Raw genomic sequence first — 22,512 nt, 5'->3', positions numbered from 1 at the left:
GGCGGGGGAATTGGCCGTCAGAACTGCTGGCTGATGTCTGACCACGAACGTAGCCACCACCTACGGAATGACACGCCTCCGTCCATTTCCGTTTGATCTCGTCGTACGCGGACTCCTTTGCTAGCTTCACCATATGTTTCCCGACGTCCAGGTGCTTTTGGAGGGCGGCGAATGACTTGAACGTCTTGATGCATCCTTCTTCTTGACAGGAGAACATCTCACTTAGAACATCTCAATTGTTCGCAATGTCTGTTGTTCCCTGCCCTGTATATCTATCACTAGAGTTTAATCCGTAGACTCCCCCTCTTGCGTAGCTGAAATTTCGAAGGGACTACAGGATCCCCGTGTCTCGGTATAATTTGTAGGAATTCTCATGAAAGGTTACCAGGTCGCGTCATGCTACAAATACCATGTATGCGTGGAAATTTTAGGTGGCAGTAAGCCTTGGTAAGTGACAATAATAACACAATAATTGTAGTCTTTTTTACTGGAATTATGCATTACTGAACTAACAAATTTCTTAGAACTGCATTTCCTTTTTAGTCCGTAAAGGAAGATTTCCTCGTAATGTCATTTTTAGCTTGTGCAAGTTTATGTTGCTGCACACTAGCTGGAATGTACTTGTCAACAACAACTCGGCATGTGACCCTGAAATCTCCTCAGGGCATTATAAACAGCACGACCTCTTGATAATAAAGAGTTGAATGAAAGACTGAAAAGTGTTTTATGCCACACGATAGCCAACAGCTGATTTTGCGAGCAAATCTCAAAATAACAAACGTCAAATCACAAACACTACGATTTTACTATCGATATTTTGGTGACACGTATCTCTAAAAACGCGTTATCTTCAATTTCTTCTCAAAATCTCGAAACCTTTTAGCCTTACTTTCCCTTCTGGTGCAGTTTTCTTGTTAAACGAGCTTGTAAATGTCGATTTATTTTCTTTAGTGGCCGCTTTTGCCAGCATTGTATGACGGATAAGGTTAAAGTAAGCTTGTTTTAGGTGCAGTTTTCAAGTGGCATCCGAAGCGAAAATACGGCAGTGCCCAAAGATATTTTAACTGTTTTTTAAAGATAAATGATCGATGGACAAAGGAACTTTGAAATTAGTGTCATACCTTTTTGGCAAGGGGAGATAATTGACCTCAAAATCGTCAAATATTTGAAGGTCTAAAAACACAGTCACATATTTATGTCCATTGATTGACAAGCGGCTGATCAAATAGACTGTCACTTGGCTCTTCCATTCACTATAGATATACCAGTATGTGTACCAAACTTGGTAGCAATAGGTTAAATACAGTTGTTCTGAGAGCTTCATACATTTTGCCTATATTGAGGCAATTTTCTTGGCAAAAATCTAGTAAAACCAGGGGGGGTGATCTACTTCCCCCCTGAAAGATCCAAAACCGAAACCAATGTGTCTTTCTGAGTTTTGGGGTAGACCCTTTATACTGGCTAAGTTTCATTGAAATCGGTGAGATGGCATGTAGCAGACTTGCCTGGTGCACCCATGGACACGCTCTTAAAACAAAAACAAAAACACCACGAAGAGATAATTACAGTAGAAGTCATTTGCGTCCCCTCATGGGGTGAGAGATTCTCGCCCATATCAACTTTCTTTTCTCTCGTAAGTTCTCGCGCGTTTAGAGATGCGCCACACTCGCGTTTAAGGAGCAGGGATCCCAACCGATGCTTACCGAACTTTTTCAAGATTCTACATTTAGCCCTGCCCCAAATCTACACACGTGTATTTTACTTGTGGAAAACTATCGATTTGCACAGTGTTTGGATTGGAGATTCTCGCCCATATCAACTTTCTTTGCTCTCGTAAGTTCTTGCGTGTTTAGGGATGCGCCACACTCGCGTTTTAAGTGCGGGCATCCAAACCAATGCCTACCTAACATTTAAAGATGCTACTTTTAGCCCTCCCTCAAATCTACACACGTGTAATTCACTTGTGGAAGTCTATCGATTTGGAGAGTGCTTGAGTAAGAGATTCTCGCCACTATCAACTTTCTTTTCTCTCGTAAGTTCTTGCGCGTTTAGAGATACGCAACACTCGCATTTTAGGTGCGGAGATCCCAACCAATGCTTACCTAACTTTTTAAAAATGCTACTTTTATCCCTCCCTCAAATCTACACAAAAGTATTTAACTTGTGGAAGTCTATCGATTTACAAAATGTTTGGGTGAGAGATTCTCGCCACTATCAACTTTCTTTTCTCTCGTAAGTTCTCGTGCGCTTAGCGATGCGCTCACTCGCGTTTTAGGTGTGGGATCTTAACCAATGCTTACTTAACCTTTTAAAGATGCTACTTTTAGCCCTCCCCCAAATCTACACACGTGTATTTAACTTGTAGAAATCTATCGATTTGGGCAGTGCTTGGGTTAGATATTCTTTACCATGTCCATTTTATTTTGTCCCGCGTGTTTTCGCGCGTTTAGCGATGCAGCACGATCGCGTTTTTTGTGTGGAGATCCCAAACTATGCTTACATGGCTCTTTAAAAATGCTAGCTTTGGCCCTTCCTCAAATCTACACGAGTGTATTTAACTTGTGGAAACTATCGATTTGGAGAGTGTTTGGGTTAGATATTCTTTCCCGTGTCAATTTTCTTTTGTCCCGCGTGGTTTCGCGCGTTTAGCGATGCGGCACACTCGCGCATTTTGTCTCGGGATCTCAAACTATGCTTACATGGCTCTTTGAAAATGCTAGTTTAGGCCCTCCCCAAATCTACACGAGTGTATTTAACTTGTGGAAATCTATCGATTTGGACAGTGCTTAGCTTAGATATTCTTTCCCATGTCAATTTTTTTTTTGTCCCGCGTGTTTTCGCGCGTTTAGCGATGCAACACACTCGCGTTTTTTGTGTGTGGATCTTAAACTATGCTTACATGGCTCTTTGAAAATGCTAGTTTTGGCCCTTCCCCAAATCTTCACGAGTGTATTTAACTTGTGGAAATCTATCGATTTGGACAGTGCTTGGCTTAGATATTCTTTCCCATGTCCATTTTTTTTTTTTGTCCCGCGTGTTTTCGCGCGTTTAGCGATGCAACACACTCGCGTTTTTTGTGTGTAGATCCCAAACTGTGCTTACATGGTTCTTTAAAAATGCTGGTTTTGGCCCTTCCCCAAATCTACACGAGTGTATTTAACTTGTGGAAATCTATCGATTTGGACAGTGCTTGGCTTAGATATTCTTTCCCATGTCCATTTTTTTTTTGTCCCGCGTGTTTTCGCGCGTTTAGCGATGCAACACACTCGCGTTTTTTGTGTGTGGATGCCAAACTATGCTTACATGGCTCTTTAAAAATGCTGGTTTTGGCCCTTCCCCAAATCTACACGAGCGTATTTAACTTGTGGAAATCTATCGATTTGGACAGTGCTTGGGTTAGATATTCTTTCCCATGTCCATTTTTTTTTTGTCCCGCGTGTTTTCGCGCGTTTAGCGATGCAACACACTCGCGTTTTTTGTGTGTGGATGCCAAACTATGCTTACATGGCTCTTTAAAAATACTAGTTTTGGCCCTTCCCCAAATCTACACGAGCGTATTTAACTTGTGGAAATCTATCGATTTGGAGAGTGCTTGGCTTAGATATTCTTTCCCATGTCAATTTTCTTTTGTCCCGCGTGTTTTCGCGCGTTTAGCGATGTGGCGCACTCGCGTTTTTTGTGTGGGGATTTTAAACTATGCTTACATGGCTCTTAAAAGATGCTAGTTTGGGCCTTCCCTCAAGTCTACACACCTGTATTTAACTTGTGGAAATCTATCGGTTTGGACAGTGTTTGGGTTAGACATTCTTTCCCGTGTCAATTTTCTTTTGTCCCGCGTGTTTTCGCGCGTTTAGCGATGCAGCACACTCGCACTTTTTGTGTGGGGATCCCAAACTATCCTTACATGCTTCTTTAAAAATGCTAGTTTTGGCCCTTCCCCAAATCTACTTTGAGTGTATTTAACTTGTAGAAATATATTGATTTGGATAGTGCTTGGGTTCGATATTCTTTTCCATGTCAAAATTCTTTTGTCCCGCGTGTTCTTCCGCATTTAGAGATGCGCCATACTCGCGTTTCAAGTGCTGGGATCCCAACCATAGCTTACCTACCTTTATGAAGGTGCTACTTTTAGCCCTCCCCCAAATCTACACAAGTGTATTTCACTTGTAAAAGTCTATCGATTTGGACAGTTCTTAGGTTGAATATTCTCACTTATATTAACTTTTATTTCTCCCGTAAATTCTCGCGCGTTCAGAGATGCGCCACATACGCGTTTTAGGTGTGGTGATCCCAACTAATGCTTACTTAACTTTTCAGAGATGCTACTTTTAGCCCTCCCCCAAATCTACACACGTGTATATTACTTGTAGAAGTCTATGGATTTGGACATTGCTTGGGTGAGAGATTCTTGGCCATATCAACATTCTTTTCTCTCGTAAGTTCTCGCACGTTTAGAAATGCGCCACACTCGCGTTTTAGGTGCTGGGATCTTAACCAATGCTTTCTTAACTTTTTAAAGATGCTACTCTTAACCTTCCCCAAATCTACACACGTGTATTTTACTTGTAAAAGTCTGTCGCTTTTAGCAATGCTTGGGTTAAGGACTCTCGCCGATTTGTATCTTTTTTTTACTCGCGTGTTTTCGCGCGTTAAGCGATGCGGCACACTCAAGGTTTGTGTGTGAGGGTTCCAAATTATGCTTACGTGTCTCTTTAAAAATGCTAGTTTTGGCCCTCCCCCAAATCTACACAGGTGTATTTTAAATGTGGAAGTCTATTGATTTAGACAGTGCTTGGGTTACATATTCTTTCCCATGTCAATTTTCTTATCTCCCGCGTGTTTTTCCACGTTTAGATATTCGGCACACTCGCGTTTCAGGTACGAGGATCCCAACCAATGCTTACCTAACTTTATAAAGATGCTACTTTTAGCCCTGCGCCAAATCTACACAAGTGTATTTTACTTGTGGAAGACTATCGATTTGGGCAGTGTTAAGTTTGGAGATTCTCGCCCATATCAATTTTCTTTTCTCTCGTAAGTTCTTGCGCGTTTAGAGATGCGCCACACTCGCGTTTTAGATGCCAGGATCCCAACCAATGCTCAACTTATATTTTAAAGATGCTACTTTCAGCTCTCTCTCAAACCTACAAACAAATTTTTCACTTGTGAAAGTCTAAAGAAATCCACCACCACCACCCCCCCCCCCCCCGCGTCCCCCACCCTTCAAATCTACACAAGTGTATTTCACTTGTAAAAGTCTATTGATTTGGACAGTCCTTAGGTTAAATACTCTCGCTTATATTAAATTTCGTTTCTCTAATGAGTTTTCGCGCGTTTAGAGATGCATCACACTTGCGTTTAAGGTGCGGGGATCCCAACCAATGCTTACCTATCATTTTAAAGATGCTACTTTCATCCCTTTCCCAAATCTACACACAAGTATTTCACTTCTGGAAGTCAATCGATTTGGACACTGCTTGGGTAAGGGATTCTCGCCCATATCAACTTTCTTTTCTCTCGTAAATTCTCGTGCGTTTAGAGATACGCCACACTCACGTTTTAGGTGCGGGGATCTTAACTAATGATTACTGAACTTTTTAAAGATGTTACTTTTAGCTCTCCCTCAAATCTACATCCGTGTATTATACTTGTGGAAGTTTGTCGCTTTGGACAATGCTTGGGCTAAAGATTTTCGGCCATTTATATCATTTTTTCACTCGCGTGTTTTCGCGCGTTTAGCGATGCGGAACACTCGGGTTTTTTTTTGTTTTGTTTTTTTGTTTTTTTTTTTTTGTTGGGATCCAAACTGTGGTTACGGGGCTCTTTAAAAATGCTAGTTTTGGCTCTCCCTAAAGTCTACACAAGTGTATTTTACTTGTTGAAGTCTACCGATTTGGACAGTGCTTAGGTTGGATATTCTTGCCCATATATATTAACTTTATTTTCTCTCGTAAGTTCTTGCGCGTTTAGAGATGCGCCACAATCGCGTTTTAGGTGTGGGGATCCCAACCAATGCTTACCTAACTTTTTAAAGGTGCTACTTTTAGCCCTCCCCCAAATCTACACACGTATATTTCACTTATGGAAGTCTATCGATTTGGACAGTGCTTGGGTTTGAGATTCTCGCCCATATCAACTTTCTTTTCTCTAGTAAGTTCTCGTGTATTTAGATATGCGCCCCACTCGCGGTTTTGCTTTCGTGATCTTAGACTATGCTTACTGGACTTTTTAAAAATGCTAGATTTAGCCGTTTTTCTAATCTACACACGTGTATTTTACTTGTGGTAGTCTGTGGCTTTGGACAACGCTTGGATTGGAGACTATTGCTCATTTATACTTTTTTCTCTCGCGTTTTGGCGCGTTTGGAGTGCGCCCCACTCGAGGTTTTGGTGTCGACATCTTAAACTATGCTTTCAGATCCAAAGAGGTGTTACACAAGGTTGTCCCCTATCTCCTTATTTATTTATCCTTTCAGCGGAAGTATTGGCCAAAGCAATCAGAAACAATGTGAACATAAAAGGTATATGTGTTAACAACAATGAAATTAAAATTAGCCAATATGCCGACGATACTACACTGATTTTAGACGGGTCAGAACAAGCTCTTCTCTCTGCCCTTAGCATGTTAGATGAATTTAGTAAAGCCTCCGGTCTGAGACTCAATGAGAAGAAAACGGAAGCCCTTTGGATCGGTTCTAGTATTGGAAACGACAAACTTTCTCTGCCAGGAAAGGAATTAAAGTGGCCGGAATCCAAAGTTAAAACATTAGGACTGTGGCTATCAGTCGAGCCTGAAATAGCTGCTCTGCTAAACTATGATGAAAAGGTGGAAAAGATAAGGAAAATCCTTAGCTGTTGGAAGTACCGTAGACTGACCTTGCTGGGAAGAATTACTGTATTGAAATCGTTAGCCGCGTCGCAGTTAGTTTATTTACTATCTCCTTTGCCATTGAATTAGAATGCTTTAAATCAGATCAACAAGCTGTTTTATCAGTTTCTTTGGAACGGAAAGGGAGACAAAATCAAACGTAAAATTATGATAAATGATTATTATGATGGAGGCCTAAAGATGATTGATCTTATTTCTTTTAACAAAGCTCTAAAAACAACATGGATCAAGAAATACCTAGATACCACCAATAACGCAAAATGGAAAATTTTTTTTGATTTGGCTCTAAACCACTATGGTCGTGAGAATATTTTTGCTGGCAATCTCAATGCTAAAGACACCACAACGTCTATTAAAGCTACGGATGCATTTCTCAAAGGAATTTTGGAGGTCTGGGCAGAGGTCAACTTCGAACAACAAATAAAATCCCAGGTGCAGTTTCAAGAACAAAGCCTATGGCACAACTCTCTAATTAGAATAGCGAACAAACCAATATTCTTTAAGGACTGGTGTGCACAAGGAATTACAAAAGTGAAACATTTACAAAAACCAGGGAGCAGCAACTTTCTCTCTTTGAATGATTTTCAATTAAAATACAGCTTAAGTGTCTCTCCTCTTAAATATTACGGGATAATATCGGCTGTAAAGACCCTCCGTAAAGAAGTGGATGATCATGATAATAGTCAGGAGTACAAGCCTTTTTGCACTAAGCTTTTAGAGACTAAAAAAGTAAGCTCACTCGTATACAAAATTCTGACAAGAATCAAAGGCGAAGTTCCAAAAAACAGCCAAATGAAATGGCTTCTAGATTGTAGCTACTCAAGAAATGAAAATCTCGACTGGAGCTCAGCATACCTTTTGACATCACGATGCACCAGGAGTACCAAACTGATCGAATTCCAGTTTAAATTTTTACACAGACGTCTAGCAACTAATGACTTTCTATATAAAATTGGGCTTAAGGCAAATGATAATTGCACCTTCTGTCAAGAAGGCCCAGAGTCATTAATGCATCTCTTCTGGACATGTCACGAGACATCTAACGTTTGGAAAAGAGTATGAGAATGGCTGCAAAGTATAAAACTAATGCCCAAAACCTCCACCCTATTAAACATTACAGCTTTTGGTCTGAAACCGGAAACATCAAAATTTGCACTTCAAATTAACTATTGCCTTCTTTTAGCTCGACGTCATATCTGGCTAGCCAAATCTAAAGAAATGTCCCCTAACTTTGACCATTATTTACGCTTTCTGAAATCAAGGCTCGAGTTGGAGACAAAAAGCGGCGATATGGAAAAATGGGAACCTCTTGCAGAATATATACCTACTGATAGATAGCATCACTTCCTCTGAAGCGTTTGCAGCTATCAACTTTGCCAACCATCTCGTACATACGCTGTCACCTACGAGCTTTTCACAGCAATCTGCTCTTTATCTTCGCTCTCACATACTAGTAATGCTATACGTAATCAACCTAACAATACACTTGAAACACTTGTTTCGTTTTCTTCCCTTTTGTACCATCTTCATTGTTTTTTTTTTCTTTTTATTGTAATGTGTTAGATTTATTTTTGTGGATTAAACGGTGCTGTAAACACTATTAGTATGAACATTGTAAGTATAGTATTGTAAGAATAATAAGTTTCGTCTAGTACAATAGTTAATGTCAGCTCTGTAAGTAGTTATTCCCAAGTAGTATCTAGTATCTAGTATTGTAATCATTTATTCTGTGTTCTGTAAGGCAATAACATTAAATAAAAATAAATAAATAAATAAACTATGCTTACTGAACTTTTTGAAGATGCTTGATTTGTTCCTTTCGGAAATCTACACACGTGTATTTCCCTTGTGGAAGTCTTTCGATTTGGGCAGTGCTTGGGTGAGAGATTCTCGCCCATATCATTTTTTTTCTCTCGTAAGTTCTCGCGCGTTTAGAGATGCGCCACACTCGCGTTTTAGGTGCCTGAATCCCAACCAATGCTTACCTAACTTTTTAAAGATGCTAGTTTTTCCCCTCCCCCAAATCTACACACGTGTATTTCACTTGTGGAAGTCTACTGATTTGGACAGTGCTTGGGTAAGAGATTCTCGCCTATATATACTTTCTTTTCGCTAGTAAGTTCTCGCGCGTTGAGAGATGCGCCACACTCGCGGTTTTGGTGTCGGGATCTTTAACTATAATTACTGGACTTTTTAAAGATGCTAGATTTGGCCCTTTCTCAAATCTACACACGTGCATTTTACTTGTGGAAATCTGTCGCTTCGGACAATGCCTGGGTTAAAGATTCTCGCCCATTTATATCTTTTTTTCACTCGCATGTTTTCTCGAGTTAGTTTAGAGTCCCTGGGACTCGGAAATATCGCCCAAGTTCCTGGAAATCCACCCAAAGTTGGTCAAAATCACGCTTCGCGTAGCCCGTCTCGGCGACTTTCTAGTCACTAAGTGGCTTTATTTCGGCTAGAATTCTCATAACCAAGCGTTCAAACATTTTTCTTTTGTCCATTTTACTAAAAATCAAAATCTTCTCGAATTAGTTTAGAGTCCCTGGAACTCGGAAATATCGCCCAAGTTCCTGGAAATCGACCCAAAGTTGGTCAAAATCACGCTTCGCGTAGCCCGGTCTCGGCGACTTTCTAGTCACTAAGTGGCTATATTTCGGCTAGAATTCTCATAACCAAGTGTTCAAACATTTTTCCTTTGTCCATTTTACTAAAAATCAAAATCTTCTCGAATTAGTTTAGAGTCCCTGGGACTCGGAAATATCGCCCAAGTTTGTGGACATCGGCCTAAAGTTGGTGAAAATCACGCTGCGCGTAGCCCAGTCTCAGCAAGTTTCTAGTCCCCAAGTGAGTTAAGGAGGGGACGTATTTCGGCCAGACTGCTCATAACCAACCGTTCAAAGAGTTTTCTTCTGTCCCTTTTACTGAAAACCAAAGTCTTTTCGAATCAGTTTATAGTCCCTAGGACTCGGAAATATCGCCCAAGTTCCTGGAAATCGACCCAAAGTTGGTCAAAATCACACTTCGCATAGCCCGGTCTCGGCGTCTTTCTAGTCACTAAGTGGATAGATTTCGGCCACACATCTCATAACCAAGCGTTCAAACATTTTTCCTTTCTCCATTTCACTAAAAATCAAAGTCTTCTCGAATTAGTTTGGAGTCCCTGGAACTCGGAAAAATCGCCCAAGTTCCTGGAAATCGACCCAAAGTTGGTCAAAATCAAGCTGCGCGTAGCCCGGTCTCGGCGACTTTAAGCACTGTCCAAATCGATAGACTTCCACAAGTGAAATACACGTGTGTAGATTTGGGGGAGGGTTAAAAGTAGCATCTTTAAAAAGTTAGGCAAGCATTGGTTTGCATCCACGCACCTAAAACGCGAGTGTGGCGCATCTCTAAACGCGCAAGAACTTACGAGAGAAAAGACAGTTGATTTGGGCGAGAGTCTCCAACCTAGGAACTGTCCAAAACGATAGACTTCCACAAGTGAAATACGTTTGTGTACATTTGAATTGGGGCCAAAACTAGCATTTTTAAAGAACCCCGTAAAACCGCGAATTTGCCGCATTGCTAAACTCGGAAAACACGCGAGTGAAAAAAATAGATAAATGGGCGAAAATCTTTAACCCAGGCATTGTCCGAAGCCACATACTTCCACAAGTAAAATACACGTGTGTAGATTTGAGAGAGGCCCCAATCTAGCATCTTTAAAACGTCCAGTAAACATAGTTTAAGATCCCGATACCGAAACCGCGAGTGTGGCGCATCTCTAAACGCGCGAGAACTTACTAGAAAGTTCACATAGGCGAGAATGTCTTACCCAAGTTACTGTCCAAATCAATAGACTTCCACACAAGAAACACACGTGTGTAGATTTGGAAGACGGCTAAAAGTAATTTCTTTAAAAAGTTAGGTAATTACTGGTTGGGATCCCCGCACCTAAAACGCCAGTGTGGCGCATCTCTAAACGCGCAAGAACTTACGAGAGAATAAAAAGTTAATATGGGCGAGACTCTGCAACCTAAACACTGTCCAAATCGATAGACTTCCACAAGTGAAATACACTTGTGTAGATTTAAGAAAGGGCCAAATCTAGCATCGAAACGCGTGAGTGTGGTACATCTCTAAACGTGTAAAAACACGCGAGAGAAAAAGATATAAATGGGCGGGAATCTCCAACCCAAGCATTGTCCATTGTACCACAAGTGAAATACACGAGTGTAGGTTTCAGAAAGAGCCAAATCTAGCATCTTTAAAAGGTCCAGTAAGCATAGTTTAAAATCCCGACAACAAAACCGCGAGGAGGGCGCATCTCTAAACACACGAGAACTTACTAAAGAAAAGAAAGTTGACAGTGGCGAGAATCTCTCACCCAAGCACTGTCCAAATCGATAGACTTCCACAAGTAAAATACACGTGTGTACATTTGGGGCATGGGTAAAAGTAGCATCTTTAGAAAGTTAGGTAAGTTTTGGTTGGGATTCCCGCACCTAAAACACGAGTGTGGCGCAACTCTAAACGCGCGAGAACTTACGAGAGAAAGGAAAGTTGATAGGGGCAAGAATCTCCCACCCAAGAACTGTCCAAATCGATAGACTTTTGCAAGTGAAATAAACGTGTGTAGATTTGGGGCAGGGCTAAAAGTAGCAACTCTAAAAAGTTAGGTAACCATTGGTTGGGATCCCCGCATCTAAACGCGAGTGTGGCGCATCTCTAAACGCCCGAAAACTAACGAGACAAGAGAAAGTTGATAGGGGCAAGAATCTCCCACCCAAGAACTGTGCAAATCCATAGACTTCCACAATTGAAATACACGTGTGTAGATTTGGGGAAGGGCTAAAGGTAGCATCTTTAAAAAGTTAGGTAAGCATTGGTTAAGATCCCCGCACTTAAAATGCGAGGATGGCGCATCTCTAAACGCACGAGAACTTACGAGAGAAAAGAAAGTTAATTTGGGCGAGAATCTCTCACCCAAGCTCTGGTCAAATCGATATACTTCCACAAATAAAATACACGTGTGTATGTTTGGGGCAGGGCTAAAAGGAGCATCTTTAAAAAGTTAGGTAAGCATTGTTTGGGATCCACGCACCTAATGCGCGAGTGTGGCGCATCTCTAAACGCGCGATAACTTTCGAGAGAAAAGAAAGTTGATAGGGGCAAGAATCTCCCATCCAAGCACTGTCCAAATCGATAGACTTCTACAAGTGAAATACAGGTGTGCAGATTTGAGGGAGGGCTAAAAGTAGCATCTTTAGAAAGTTACCTAACCATTGGATAAGATTCCCGCACCCAAAACGCGAGTGTGGCGCATCTCTAAACGCGCAAGAACTTACGAGAGAAAAGATATAATATAGGGGCAAGAATCTCTCACCCAAGCACTGTCCAAATCCTTAGACTTTTACAAGTCAAATACACGTGTGTAAATGTGGGGCAGGGCTAAAAGTAGCATGTTTAAAAGTTAGGTAAACATTGGTTGGGATCCCCGCACCTAAACCGCGAGTGTGGCGCATTTCTAAATGCGCGAGAACTTACGAGAGAAAAGAAAGAATAGAGGAGCGAGAATTTCCCACATATGCTATGTCCAAATCGATAGACTTTCACAAGTGAAATACACGTGTGAATATTTGTGAAAGGGCCAAATCAAGCATCTTCAAAAAGTCCAATAAGCATATTTTGAGATGCCGACACCGAAATTACGAGTGTGGCGAGTCCCTAAACGCACCAAAACACGCGAGAGAAAAAAAGATATAAATGGGCCAGAATCTTCAACCCAAGCATTGTCCAAAGCGACAGACTACCACAGGTACAATACACGTGTGTAGATGACAAAAACGGCAAAATGTAGCATCTTTAACAAGTCCAGTGAGCATAGTTTAAGATCCCGACACCAAAACCGCGAAAAGTGGCGCTTCTCTAAATGTGCAAGAACTCACTATAGAAAAGAAAGGTAATAGGGGCAAGAATCTCTCACACAAGCACTGTCCAAGTCGATAGCCTTCTACAAGTGAAATACACGTGTGTACATTTGGGGAAGGGCTAAAAGTAGCATTTTTAAAAGGTTAGGTAAGCATTGGCTACAATCCCCGCACTTAAAATGCGAGGGTGGCGCATCCCTAAACGCACGAGAACTTACGAGAGAAAAGAAAGTTGATAGTGGCGAGAATCTCTGACCCAAGCACTGTCCAAATCGATAGACTTCAACAAGTGAAGTACACGTGTATAGATATGGCGGAGGGCTAAAAGTAGCATCTTTAAAAGGTCAGGTAAGCATTGGTTGGGATGCTCGCGCCTAAAACGCGAGTGTGGCGCATTTCTAATTGCGCGAGAACTTACAAGAGAAAAGGAAGTTGATATGGGCGGGAATCTCCAACCCAAACACTCTGCAAATCGACAGTGTTACACAAGTGAAATACACGTGCGTAGATGTGGGGCAGGGCTAAAAGTAGCATCTTTAAAAGGTTAGGTAAGCATTGGTTGGGATCCCCGCACCTAAAACGCGAGTGTGGGGCATCTCTAAACGCCCGACAACTTACGAGAGAAAAGAAAGTTGTTATGGGCAAGATTTCCAACCCAAACACTGTGCAAAAAGACAGTTTTCCACAAGTGAAATACACATGTCTAGAATTTAAGGAGGGCTAAATGTAGTAACTTTAAAATGTTAGGTAAACATTGGTTGGGCCCCTGCACCTAAGACACGAGTGCGGCGCATCTCTAAACGCGCGAGAACTTACAAGAGAAAAGAAAGTTGATGTTGGCGAGAATCCCTCACCCAAGCACTGTTTAAATCGAAAGACTTCTACAAGTGAAATACACGTGTGTAGATTTAGGGCAGGGCTAAAAGTAGCGTGTTTAAAAAGTTAGGTAAGCATTGATTGGGATCCCTGCACCTAAAGCTCGACTGTGGCGCATCTCTAAACGCGCGAGAACTTACGAGAGAAAAGAAAGTTAATAGTGACGAGAATCTTTCACCCAAGCACTGTCCAAATTGATGGACTTCCACAAGTGAAATACACGTGTGTAGATTTGGGGGAGGGCTAAAAGCGGCATCTTTAAAAGTTAGGTAAGCATTGGTTGGGATCCGCGCACCTAAAACGCGAGTGTGACGCATCTCTAAACGCGCGTGAACTTAAGAGAGGAAAGAAAGTTGATAAGGGCAAGAATGTTCAACCCAAACACTGTGCAAATCAATAGCTTTCAACATGTGAAATACACGTATTTCGATTTAGAGGAGGCCTAAAAGTAGAATCTTTAAAAGGTTAGGTAAGCATTGGTTGGGATCCCTGCACGCAAAGCGCGAGCGTGGCGCATCTCTAAACTCACGAGAACTTACGAGAGGAAAGAAAGTTGATATGGGCGAGAGTATCTCACCCAGGCACTGTTTAAATCGAAAGACTTCCTCAAGTGAAATACACGTGTGTAGATGTGGGACAGGGCTAAAAGTAGCATGTTTAAAAGTTAGGTAAGCATTGGTTGGGATCCCTGCACCTTAAACGCGAGTGTGGTGCATCTCTAAACGCACGAGAACTTACGAGAGAAAAGAAAGTTGATAGTGGCGAGAATCTCTCACCCAAGCACTGTCCAAATCGATAGACTTCAACAAGTGAAATACACACGTGTAGAGTTTGGGGGTGGGCTAAAAGCAGCATCTTTAAAAGTTAGGTAAGCGTTGGTTGGGATCCCCGCACCTAAAACGCGAGTGTGGCGCATCTCTAAACGCGCGAGAACTTACGAGAGAAAAGAAAATTAATATGGGCAGGAATGTTTGACCCAAACACTGTGCAAATCAATAGTTTTCAACAAGTGAAATACAAATGTGTAGATTGAGGGGGAGGGCTAAAAGTAGAATCTTTAAAAAGTTAGGCAAGCATTGGTTGGGATCCCTGCACGTAAAGCGCGAGTGTGGCGCATCTCTAAACGTGCTTGAACTTACGAGAGAAAAGAAAGCTGTTATGGGCGAGAATCCCTCAGCAAAGCAGTGTTTAAATCGAAAGACTTCCACAAGTGAAATACACGTGTGTAGATTTGGGGTGGGCTAAAAGTAGCATGTTTAAAGGTTAGGTAAGCATTGGTTGGGATCTCTGCACCGAAAACGCTAGTGTGGCGCATCTCTAAACGCGCGAGAACTTACGAGAGAAAAGAAAATTAATATGGGCAGGAATGTTTGACCCAAACACTGTGCAAATCAAGTTTTCAACAAGTGAAATACAAATGTGTAGATTGAGGGGGAGGGCTAAAAGTAGAATCTTTAAAAAGTTAGGCAAGCATTGGTTGGGATCCCTGCACGTAAAGCGCGAGTGTGGCGCATCTCTAAACATGCTTGAACTTACGAGAGAAAAGAAAGCTGTTATGGGCGAGAATCCCTCAGCAAAGCAGTGTTTAAATCGAAAGACTTCCACAAGTGAAATACACGTGTGTAGATTTGGGGTGGGCTAAAAGTAGCATGTTTAAAGGTTAGGTAAGCATTGGTTGGGATCTCTGCACCGAAAACGCTAGTGTGGCGCATCTCTAAACGCGCGAGAACTTACGAGAGAAAAGAAAGTTGATAGTGGCGAGAATCTTTCTCCCAAGCACTCTCCAAATCGATAGACTTTTACAAGTGAAGTACACGTGTGCATATTTTGGGGTGGGCTAGAAGCAGCATCTTTAAAAGTGAGGTAAGCATTGGTTGGGATCCTCGCTCCTAAAACGCGAGTGTGGCGCATCTCTAAACGCGCGAGAACTTACGAGAGAAAAGAAAGTTGATATGGACAAGAATGTTTAACCCAAACACTGTGCAGATCAATAGTTTTCAACAAGTGAAATACAGGTGTGTAGATTTGGGGGAGGGCTAAACGTAGAATCGTTAAAAAGGTCAGGTAAGCATTGATTGGGATCCCCGAACCTAAAACGCGAGTGTGGCGCATCTCTAATCGCGCGAAAACTTACGAGAGAAAAGAAAGTTGATATGGGCGAGAATCTCCCACCCCATGAGGGTGCGCAAATAACTTGTACTGTAGGTATCTGTTCCCTGGTGGTTTTTTTGTTTTGTTTGTTTTTTTTTAATTTTATAAGAACAGGGCTGTATTTCTCTAAGGCTGTGGGTGTAGTTCGTAAAAACACCGAGTTCTTATAAATCGTTTAGAAATTCTTCGGTCCAGTTGAAATTTATTTTGCTGGCACATGGGTGGGCATTTTATATGTAGACCGTGATGTAAGATACCTTAAACTATTTTTACTGTTCATGACGCACTGCTACGTTAGTCTGCTTTGTAAATATTTAACTGCTCTGGTCGAGTTTTTAATTTCAATATGATTAAATGTTCTTTTTATGCGTTCCTGTTCATAATGATGCAAAGTTGTCAATTTTAGTACTTTCAATTTGAAGAAAACGTCCTGTTTGTACCTTCTTGCTACTTGATGAAAATTTTGCGGGGTTTGTTTTACCAGGGCACTTCATGACGCCTCCAGGAATAAGCTCTACGTTCCCTAATTGAATCGTCATCAGTTTATCGAACGTTATTCAGGCTATTGATTGGAAAAAATAATTATACTTTTGAACCTTAGTTTCTCTATTTTCAGGGGATGGGGGGTGGGCTCACTTCTTTCGGAGGTCGTTACTTACGGACTTTTGCGATTCGTTGTGTGTACGAGCCATTGGCCAAGCGATTGGCCAAGCCATTGGTAGCCGTGCATGGTCTACTAAAGCACTGACAATCTATCTTAGCTCCATCTACTAAGTTTCTTCTCGCACTTTTTTTTTTTTTTTTTTTTTTTTTTTTGCCCTCGGCTGTGTAATTGTGCGATATATTCTATACAATAACTTCAATTACCGAGCATGATAATACTGCACGTGGTTCCCACTGCCAACGACATACTCAGACAAGTATTCCAGTTCATCTGGGTTTTTATTCCTTAAGATCTGTGTTAGATTGATTAATCAAACGCTCCTTTACGCCCGGACAAGCATCTCGGTGGAAACTCAGAGTTTATTGTGATGGCTTTCATTGGGTAAACAAGACATTTACGTCTGCTCGCCGCGCTCAACATCCATTCGTAGGCACTTTGGTATCTTCAAGTTCAGTTCGTAGATCTGAACTTGGTTCAGGGAAAAAAGTAGAGGAAGGTTTATGTTGTGTAATTCGTTCATCATTGCGGGATTACTTGATTTATCGGCATTTCCCGGTTTTGTCCGCTCACGTTTTTTTCCTGCGAAAGTCTTTGTTCACGTGTGTTTAGACGTGATCCGATATATAATGACCTTGTTTTGTTCCAGATTATATGCGTCGGTGGAGTCCGCCATCATTTGAAAGCATCGGGAATGACTAGAACGCACTATTTACTTTTAAAGCACTGTTAATATCGTGACTTCATTTTAAAGCTTGTCTCATATTCCATCGGCCCTTTCTGGTTTATTTTTTTTATTTAATATCATCGACATGTCACTGAAACAGATTACGACGCCTTCCCTGGCCGCAAGACGAAGAACCCTAGTGAGAGTATGTAAGGAATGCTAAGAAAATTTCCTACCATCTCTCTGCGGTACTTACAGTAGAAGCTCCGTGCGCACCGTCATGAATCTGGAATCGCGCACTACTGACTTGTCCTATTGTCAATACGCTTAGAACTGTTGTCCTTGTAAATGCTGCTGTAACTGCACCCATCTCAGAACCCTAAAAGCGATCGGAGAGATTTCGATTTCGTAACAATCGTGTCGATCATCTTAATTAAAACTTCTTGGACCTGAGGTTGAAAACAATAACTTGATGATGGGAGTCTTCCTTTCCTTAGCGTCCATCTCAGATAAAAAATCCCCCGGATATAAACAATCCATCACCCCCTGGAACATATTCTGATATATATGACCAGAAGAAGCCTTATATAGCTTGTTCCTCTGATCTAATGTAGAGCATGCGTTAGGCACTTATAGATTGTGCTAGTGACAGTAGCATATTACGCTACTAGCATTGCCCGATTATGCTCAAAATTATGTTCGTTTTTGAAAATTATGCTACATTTTTCTTAAAGTATGCTTTTCAAGAAAAGAAAGACAAAACCAGTTCAGATTATATCTATTTTTAATAACGCATGATATATATCTTCTTTATTTTTAATATGTTCTGAAATAGCATATTTTATCAGTTTTGTGACGACTGTAAAATCTCGTCGTTCACCTACCATTTGAAAGAAGCTGAGATGGAAATCACGTTTGTTTGCCCATTTTTAAGAATATCACAGAAATTATAAAAAAATTTTAAGAGTTTATATGGTTTTGGGGGACGCTGTCTCAACATTAGAGACGTTTGCATGGATTTTGATCCATGCCGATATCAAGTTCCATGAATTGGTCTCTGTTCAACCTAAAACGGCACCAAACTTAACCAAATAACTACTCTCAACGTGATCTTTCATGTAATAGTGTCACTTTATCGATTGGTTAAAATTTGAAACCCTTAATTCAGAGATTTCTTCGATTTTAAGACTAATTTTCGCTTTGGAGATCTTACTTGAAACCTCCTTACAAGGCGTGGCTTAGGTTGTCCGTATTAAAACGTAATAAAGCTGTACAAGCCAGTTACACAAAAGTTCACAAAGTAATTACAGTCAGAAAACCATGCCACAAACAGTGAAAGGGACCAGAAATCGGATTTGTGAAAGCAATCACAAGTAATCAACATGATATGCAGAAAGCGAATCACACAATAGTTACTAGCAAAAACTACAAAAGAAACGAACATAGATTTAAAACTACATGTTGTGCTAGACTAAAGGTCAAGAAAGCTAAAGAATAATACTCAAACGAAAACAAAAACAAAAACACAAAGTTAGTAAAGCAACCAAATAGCGATTAATTACTGAAACAAAAAGAAAACAAATACAAAAGAAACGAACTGAACCTTAGGCTCGATTACAGGCCGCTGTTCGGGAAAGGAGTCCGCGCTCCTCCCCCGAAGGTAGACCGGATTCGAGAAAGCGGCCGAAATCGAGCTTAAACCTAGCAGTAGCCACACGCAGTTTTCGAGTGTCTATTTTTTGACCTGTCGCTTCCGTATTTGAGCCTGAGAGAAGAACAGAGACAGTATATACACGGCGTTTGTGAAAATTATTTTCCAAATGCCTCGGTGTGAATTGAACAAGAGGCTGTAAAGCTAGCCTTAGACTAAACTGACGAAAGTTTCTTAGCTTTTTGTCGACTATGCGATCTGTAAGTTTATCACGACCTGTTAAAAACACCCCTACTTTGGACCTGAAGTGCATGTATTTAAAAGGAGATGTTTTTAAAATAGCTCGGTGATCTTCTTATTTTGTTATCGAATTGTTGTAAGGATGCTAAGATACAACTTCGCGTCAAGTGTGAGAAAAAAAATAATAATTAAAAAAAAAATTGTTGAGAGCCTTGAACTTCCATCCACAGAAAGTTTTTCAAACCTTGCAAACTTTTCTCAGTTATAAGCACTTCAAGCTGGAACAAAGGCCGGTTTTTTCCACATTATAGTTGCTTTTGTAACCCACTATTGTGACCACAACCTTATGCCATATGCCATATGCCTGATGAGGATAAAAACGTTGGTGGGTTTTTAGTTTTGGATTTTAGAACATGATGGCGTCACGTGTAAACGAAAAATACTTTTCTGACCAAAACCTTTTTGGTCGTGCCGTTTTATTAGAGGCCTGGAACGAGGCAAAGTGAGCAGACGCATGGAGTCCGGATGGAGGTCTTTCGCTGGCCAGCGGCAATCGTCACGAGCTGTCACGCGATCTGCTTTCACTACACAGTGGCTTTCACTTGTGCAAAGTTGTCATCTAAAACAACAAGATTTTAATCCATTTTCTCACTGAAACTGGCTTGGTCGTTATCTGATGGGAAACTGCAATCCACGAGCATTATTTGCCTTCGCCTGTGTGTCATCTGTGGCTGCGGAGGTCTGTTTCCTGAGTGTGTGTTTTCTCGAGGCGGAAGTAGGTAAGAAGAATTCCAGCCGTTCTTGTTGGTCAAATTTTGAGTCTGGTGCGTCCAGCAAGGATGTCAACTGCCCCTTGTTTGTGTTGTTCTTGGCTGCGATTGTAAATGGACTACTGCTTCTATTTACGTCGTCGTTTCTTCTGGCGAGGATCCTTGGTAGCGCTGAATGTTCCTTGAAGCGTATTCCAATATGTCGAGTTGCGCTTCGCTATGGCACGTTCTTCACCAATGTCCTCACCTCTCTTTTAATGATCGCCTTCATTGCTCTTATCATCGGCTTGAAGTCTAAAAAGAATTTCACAATTCTGAACAAGTCACACCGCGTCTACCTGGTTTTGGTGATTGCCGGGTTAATTTTAATCTTGATTGCTACTATCACGAATGGTTTACTCGCTTTCAGACGTTCGCGAAGATCGCCGGATGACGAATTTGAGGAGACTATTAGCCGCACTTACTCCGATCACAGCAGTGGACGTTTCTGGGATATCAACTGAACTGATGAGGAGCAAGTGAAGTTGCTGAAGGTTTAATTTAACTGCCGCAGTGGACGTGCAGAATCTGACATTTTGCTGACAGAAATTTTGTTAACTTAACTCTAACTAAGAGAAAAGGGAAATAATTTTCATTTTTAGTCAGCTTAGATTAAATTGAATTGGGACCCATGTTAGTCAGCTTAAATTAAATTGATACCCTTGATCAATACCCTCAATCGATACCTTTGGTCAAACCTTGATTGATACTCAATCGACACTCCATCGGCACCTCGGTTGACACTTGATTGACACTCCATTGACGTCTCGGTTGATAGTTGCTCGAGAGTCGACTAATTTTCGATTGATTCACATGAGTTGGTTGATACTCCGCTGACTATTGACCCATTGTTGATAGAGTGTCAATAGTGTGTTGACCAAGTATCAATCGGGATGTCGATCGAGCATTGATCAAGATGTCAATCGAGGGTACCGATTGAGAGTATCAATCAACACTTAGTACACATGATCTGACCTTACTAGGGGATGGCAACAAGGGGTAGCAACTTTATCTGGTAATCTTTTAGAAAGTTGGACTGCCGGGAATAGACAAGTGTTATAAAATCAAATTATCAATTGCATTCTGCCACATTTTCATGTACATGTACATACAACAGTATTTACATGTAATGCTTGTGCAGGGGTAACACTCTTCAGTTGGGTACTGTACAATACCAGTGTTTATATCCCACTTATGAGGCATTGTTTTAGTTGACACGCAATTAAGCCTTAACTCCCTATTGAACTCCGTACCTATTGTTAACTGTACAGTTAACCTGCAATAGACTAAAAAGAATGTTCCCGAATTTCTGACTGGAACCTGAAGATTTTCATTAGCTTTACAAACATTTGTGTTAAGGTTATTCAATGATTCCTACATGTATTTTACTGCCTGAGCATTTCCATTAATGATTATCTCAGGAACCAGAAACTGTTTGGTGAATGAGTACAGCTGTACATGTACATTTGCAAAACCACAATGAATGGTAGGAAAACAAAAATTGATCCAAACAGAGATTTAGCCAGATGTGAACATTAGGGACAAATATTTATATTTGCCGCAGTAGTGTAAATCCATTTACAAATTATGCATAGTTTAGTAATATATTGATAATTTTCCAGTTCATTCATAATTTTTTGGTTAACATTATTTACCAACGCTGCTCATTGAGATCCATATAATTTGTACACTACATGTATACTTGTCTATTAACTTAAGTGTGGGTGTGTTCAAAACAAGAAATGCTGAAATGATGAAATGGCACTATAGGTAAGAGTCAAATTATATGGGATACAGGTGTCCATAAGGGTTATCCCCCTTCCTGAGAACTATTTTCAGGGGCACAGCCAGGATTTTTCAAAGTGAGGGTACTTGCCAGATTGTCATGTTGTTTTCACCACCTGTTGTAGGTTGTTTGCTTTAAAAAGGCTTACAAAACGGGGGCGGGGGGGGGGGGGGGGTCACCAGCACCCCAGGACCCAGTTACGAGGCTATATGGAGTGTATTTTAGGCTAACTGTCATGACATTTCATGTTTTCAATTAGTCTGTCTTCAGACACTCTAAATGTGTTTAGTTTTTTGTGCCCTCTTTGTGGCTTCGCAGCTGCTTTCATACTCAGTACTCATAACAAAGAAAGTGTACATCTATGAAGAGACTTTTACTGTTTTTAAGCATGCCCATTAATACGTAAATTTCTGACATTTCATTCAATGTAAAGTGACATATCATAACAGATCAAAAACAAAATGATCTTATCACGTAACCTTTGTTTGAGTGTTTTTTACAGTACATATAATATACTCTTGATGTGACAATCCAACAAGGAATGGACCTTTGTACCAATGTCACGCAAATCAACAAATTGTTGTATTGGATCGTATGAACAAAAAACCACCTCCGAAGATTTATCGTATTGAATTTAGTAACTATGCTGATTTTCGTTAGATTCTCTGGGAAACTAAAGAAAATATGGAACTTATGAATTTTACAAAGAAATGTTATGTATAGGGACAGGATCACGTGACACATCCAGTTTTGCCTGCACTAGGATGTGTGTGCCTTTGCAGGGGTACATGTAATGCATTATGTAAGCCTGGCCTGCACAAAACATCCCCTGATCTTCTGGATGTTTTGTGCAGGCTTGCATGATGCACTA

General features: G+C 40.9%; 1 long non-coding RNA gene across 1 annotated transcript; it reads left to right on the top strand.

Moving 5' to 3' along the window:
• The first annotated feature begins 19,503 nt into the window (after positions 1-19,503).
• On the top strand, positions 19,504-22,119 carry LOC149117793 (uncharacterized). The gene is made up of 2 exons (XR_016210113.1): positions 19,504-19,825; positions 20,226-22,119. It is a non-coding gene; the product is annotated as an uncharacterized LOC149117793 (long non-coding RNA).
• The last annotated feature ends 393 nt before the right edge of the window (positions 22,120-22,512 follow it).

Source organism: Orbicella faveolata, unplaced genomic scaffold (genome assembly GCF_042242905.1).
Source record: "Orbicella faveolata isolate gen_17 unplaced genomic scaffold, um_ofav_v1 contig_1, whole genome shotgun sequence".
Classification (NCBI taxonomy): Eukaryota; Metazoa; Cnidaria; class Anthozoa; order Scleractinia; family Merulinidae; genus Orbicella; species Orbicella faveolata.
This window is presented reverse-complemented; position numbering and strand designations above follow the sequence as displayed.